The sequence below is a fragment of the Tamandua tetradactyla genome, chromosome X, assembly GCF_023851605.1.
Source record: "Tamandua tetradactyla isolate mTamTet1 chromosome X, mTamTet1.pri, whole genome shotgun sequence".
Lineage (NCBI taxonomy): Eukaryota > Metazoa > Chordata > Mammalia > Pilosa > Myrmecophagidae > Tamandua > Tamandua tetradactyla.
The window spans coordinates 108,320,154-108,326,253 of record NC_135353.1 but is presented as its reverse complement, the minus strand read 5'-3'; positions in this window follow the sequence as shown (position 1 = coordinate 108,326,253).

The window sequence follows — 6,100 nt, the reverse complement described above, 5'->3', positions numbered from 1 at the left end:
AAGATGAGGAAAAACTTATAAGAAAAAACTAAAGAACATAGCAATATAGCAATATGAAATTTTTTAAACAAAAAATTACTCTGATATAAAAGTAACATTTTTTGTAGAAACCTTACAAAAACAAAGAAGAGAAAATAAATAACATTCAAGATAGCTACTATTACCATTTTAAGGTATTTCTTTACTCTAAAATTTAATTTTCCATATTGCTTTAAATTAATGCAGATCATACCGATATATAATTTTATATTCTGAGTTTTCATTTAAAATTCATTTTGCTTAAATGTTTTCCTGCTCCATTAAATTTCTTTGTGAATATTTTTATGACTACATAAAAACCAGTTTAATGGCTTTACAAAGACTTACTTAACCACTTCCTTATTGTTAGATATTTAGGAAAGTAATTTTTATTTTCCTATTATAATTAAAGCTGTGATAAACACATTTTAACCTAAAGTTTTGCATTTTGGATGTTTCTTTAGAGTAGATTCCAAGGAATAGATTTAAGTATGTGATATCTGTCACCAAAATGCTTTCCAAAAATACTGAGTTTACATTCCCACCAATGTTGTAAGTAATTATTAAAGGTTGAATATTTTCAAGTGCGAATTAGCCATCTATATTCACCCTTTTTAAATGTTTTTATTGACAGATCGTCACACACATACAGTCCATGTATGGTGTACAATTAATGGCTCACAATATCACATAACTGTACATTCATCATCATGCTCATCCTTAGACATTTGCTTCCCTCCAGAAAAAGAAAAAGTAAAAACTCACACATCCCATAACCCTCATACCCCTCCTCTGATCACCAGTATTCCAGTCTACCCAATTTACTTTACTCCTTATCCCCTCTATTATTTGTTTACTTTTAATCCAAATCTTCTTACTTATCTGTCCATAGCCTGGATAGAAGGAGCATCAGACAAAAGGTTTTCACAATAAAACAGTCACATTGTAAAAGTTATATCATTATACAATCATCTTCAAGAATCAAGGCTACTGGAACACAGCTCAACAGGTTCAGCCACTCCAATACACCATAAACTAAAAAGGGATTATCTACAGAATGCGTAAGAATAACCCCAGGATAACCTCTTGACTCTGAAATCTCTCAGCCACTGAAACCTTATTTTGTCTCATTCCTCTCTTCCCCATTGTGTCAAGAAGGCTTTCTCAATCCCATGATACCAAGTCCAGGCTCATCCCAGGAGTTCTGTCCCACATTGTCAGGGAGATTTACACCTCTGGGAGCCATGCCCCACGTAGTGGGGAGGACAGCAGGTTCACCTTCCAAGTTGATGTAAAGAGAGAGGCCACACCAAAGAAGAAAAAGAGGTTCTCTGGTGGTGTTTCTTAGGCATAATCACAAGTAGACTTAATCTGTCCTTTGCAGGAATAAATTTCATAGGTGCTGTGCTGGTTTGAAACTATTATGCACCCTGGAAAAGTCATGTCCTTAAATCCTCATTCAATATTGCTGAGTGGGATTGTTCTGATTGTTTCCATGGAGATGTGGCCTACCCAATTCAGTGGTAACTTGTGATTAGATGGTTTCCATGGAGATATGTCTCCATTCAAGTTGGGGTTGCTTATGGAGTCCTTTAAGAGGTAACAATTTTGGAAAAAGCTTTAGAGCCACCAAAGCCAAGAGTCCACACAGCCAGAGACTGTTGGAGATGAAGAAAGAAAATGCCCCTGGGGAAGCCATTGAAGAAGCCTGTAGAGAAAGCTAGCAGATGTTGCCATGTGTCTTTTCAGCTGAGAGAGAAACACTTAACATCATCGGTGTTCTTAAGCCAAGGTATCTTTCCCTGGATGCCTTAATTTGGATATTTTCATGACCTTAGAATGGTAAATTTGCAACTTAATAAATTCCTCTTTTTAAAAGCCATTCTGTTTCTGGTATATTACATTCTGGCAGCTTACAAACTAACATAGGGGTAAACCCCAAGATCAAGGGCTCAGCCTATTGATTTGGTTGTCCTCACTGCCTGTGAGAACATAAAGAATTCATGAAATGGGGAAGTTGAATATTTCCTCCTTTATCCCCAGTCTCCCTAGGGGACCCTCCAAATACTTCTTTATTCACTGCCCAAACTACTCTGGGATACATCAGGGAATCACACCAACCTGGACAAACCAATAAGATCTCATGTCCTATTCAAGATTCCATGCATTCATGGTGTTCAACTAAACTAACCATACAAGTCAAATTAGTTAATGCACTACCCATAATATAAACCCTGCACCAAACCAAACACCTCTTGCTTTGGTCTCACACAGAAGTTGAAGTTCTAAACTATGCATGGTATCATCCTTTACCCTGCACTCTGATCCATCCCAGTCCTATCCAGATCAGCCTTATTCAACTTTCCAATCACAGTCTAATCCCTTTTTAAATTTTTTAAACAGTTCCTGTGTGGGATAGTGCTGATCTTCAGAGCTTCAGAGCTCTAAATCTGAATCTCAGGCATCAAGTAAATACCTGAAGTTTCTGGAAACAACCAGGCTATATACAAACAACTCAGTATCTCAGATTTCAGAAACAACAGCATATCTTCTGAACATATGTGTCTGCTGCAAGAGGCCACAATCTAGGACCTATTTCAATAGGTCCCAACCCGATAACCCATGCTCAGATCTCTCTACCAAGTTTCTATATTATGGTTAGTCCATATGAGTGAGGCATGACAATATTTGTCTCTTTGTTTCTGACATTTCATTCAGCATACAGTCCTCAAGGTTCATTTGCCCACTTGCATGTCCCACAACTTCATTCCCACTTGTGGCCACTCAACAGTCTGTTGTATATATACACCACAGTTGCCCCCTCAATCCCTCAGTCGCCATACCCCAGGCCACCAATATCCACAGTGAATCATGAACATTGGCCCCATAAACACCTGTGTGCAAATGTCCATTCCTGTCCCCACACTCAGTTCCTCCAGGTATATACTGAGCAAGGGGTTGCAGGATCATATGGCAACCCTACCCCTAGCCTCCTGTGGAACCACCACACTGCCCTCCAAGGCACTGCATCTCTCAGTTTCTCTTCCTATAGTGAATAGGTACATCTTTCTCTGCATTTTCTCTAGCACTTATTTCACTCTGTTCTTTTTTTTTTCTTTTTTTGCATGGGCAGGCACTGGGAATCGAGCCCAAGTCTCCAGCATGGTAGGCAAGATCTCTGCCTCACTTTACTCATTTTTAAGCTGTTTCATTGCATGTCATACAATCCAACCAAAGTAAATACACACACTTTCACTATCATAATCTATATGAAGACATTTCTATTTCTTCCACAAAGAATTCATACCCCTCCCCCAGGCCCCCCCACTGACATTTAGTTTTGTCAAAATGCCTTTGTTACATTCAGTGGAAGCATATTACAATGTTACATTGACCATAGATTGTAGCTTGTATTGATTGTACTTTTTTCTGTTTAACATCCATATTCAACACCTTGCAATGTTGACATTCACTTGTCTTCTCTCATGCAAAACCATTTTTATATTTGTACATTTAATCACCATCATTGTCCACTCTAGGCATTCTTAAGTTATACCATCTCAGTCTTTATCCTTTTTCTTTCCTTCTGGTTTCATATGTGCCCCCAGCCCTTCTCCCTTAATCATACACACATTCAGCTTCATTCAGTGTAGTTATATTATTGTACTGCAATCAGGGAGTATTGTGCTATCCATTTCTGAATTTTTACAATCAGTCCTGTTGCAAAATTTGTATTCCTTCAACATGAAATGCCCAGTCTCTACCCTATTTCTGTGTCCTGATAACCTGTGTTTTTAATGTCAACCCTCAAAGTTCACTCATTAATGTTAGTTCATATTAGTGAGACCATCCAGTATTTGTCTTTTTCTTGCTGGCTAATTTCTGTCAGCATAGTGTCCTCAAGGTTCATCCACATTGTTACATGCTTCATAACTTTATTCTAGCAGATGTATAATATTTCATCATATGTATATACCGCAGCTTGTTTAACCACTCATCTGTTAATGGACATCTAGGCTGTTTCCAACTCTTGGAAATTATAAATAATGCTGCTATATACATGAGTGTGCAAATGTCCATTTGTGTCCTTGCCTTCACTTCCTCTGTATACCTATAATGGGATTGCTAGATCATATGGCAAATCTATACTTAGCTTCCTGATACACTACCAAACTGCCTTCCAGAGTGGTTGCTCCATTTAATGTTCTCACCAACAGTGGATAAGTGTGTGTCTTTCTTCACATCCTCTCCAGCACTTGTCATTTCCTGTTTTCCTGATAATGGCCAGCCTAATGGGCACTGATGATATCTCATTGTGGTTTTGATTTGCATTTCCCTAATAGCCAGTGAAGTTCAGTATCTTTTCATGTGCCTTTTAACCATTTGTATTTCCTCTTCTGAAAAGTTTCTGTTCATGTCTTTTGCCCATTTTTAATTGATTCTTTGTTTTTTTTTGTTATTGAATTGAAGAATCTCATTATATATTCTGGATATTAAATCATTATCTGTTATGTGGTTTCCAAATATTGTCTCCCATTGTGTAGGCTGCATTTTTACTTTACTGACAAAGTTCCTTGATGCACAAAATTGTTTAATGTTTAGGAGATCCCATTTATCTATTTATTTTTTCAATGCTCATGCTTTGGGTGTAAGGTCTAGGAAACTGCCTCCTATTACAAGATTTATAAGAAATTTCCCAACATTTTCTTCTAAAATTTTATGGTCTTAGTTATAATGTCTAAGTCTTTGATCCATTTTGAGTTAATTTTTGTATATGGTATGATATATGGATCCTTATTCTTTCTTTTGCGTATGAATGTCCAATTCTCTGAGCACTATTTATTGAAGAGGTTGCTCTGTCCCAGGTGGGTTGGATTGACTGCCTTTTCAAAAATCAATTGTGTATAGATAAGAGGGTCTATCTTTGGACACTCACTCTGATTCCATTGCAAGTGTTCTAGTTTGCTAGCTGCCAGAATGCCATATACCAGAAACAGAATGGCTTTAAAAAAGGGGAATTTAATAAGTTACAAGTTTACAATTCTGAGGCTGAGAAAATGTCCCAGTTAAAGCAAGTTAATAGAAATGTCCAATCTAAGGCATCCAGGTAAGGATACATTGATTCAAGAGGGCCAATGAAGTTCAGGGTTTCTTTCTCAACTGGGAGGGCACATGGCAAACACAGCATCATCTGCTAGCTTCCTCTCCAGCTCCCCAGGAGGTGTTTTCCTTTTTCATCTCCAGAGTTCGCTGGCTGGTGGACTCTCTGCTTCAGGGTTCTGCAGTGTTCTGCTCTTTCAGAGTCTCATGGCCATGGTTTTCTCTCTTGTCATTCTCCAGCTTTTTCAAAAGTGCTTCTACTTTTAAAGGATTCCAGTAAACTAATCAAGACTGACCTGGAATGGGTGGAGACGTGTCTATACCTAATCCAGTCTAACAACCACTCTTGATTGAGTCACATCTCCAGGGAGATGATCTAATTCAAGTTTGAAACATACAGTACTGAATAGGGATTAGTAGAAACAGCTGCCTTTACAAAATGGGATTAGGATTAAAACATGGCTTTTCTAGGGTACATATATCCTTTCAAACTGGCACAGTCAGTATAGCTATTTTTATGCCAGTACCATGCTGATTTGACCACTGTAGCTTTGTAATGTCTTAAAGTCAGGTAGTGTGAGAGCTCCCACTTCATTTTATTTCCCAAGATATTTTTAGCTATTCAGGGCATCCTGCCCTTCCAAATAAATTTGGTTATTGGTTTTTCTATTTCTGAAAAGTAAATTTTTGGGATTTTAATTGGTATAGCATTGACTTTTTAAATCAATTTAGGTAAAATTGACATCTTAACTATATTTAGTCTTCTAATCCATGAATATAGTATGCCCTTCTATTTATTTAGGTCTTCCATGATTTCTTTTAGCAATTTCTTGTAGTTTTCTGTGTGTATGTCTTTTATAACCTTAGTTAAATTTATTCCTAAATATGTGATTTTTTGATATGGTCTATTGCATTAATTGATTTTCTTTTGTTTCACCAGCTTTGTGTACCTGGAATAAATCCCACTTGGTCATGGTGTATA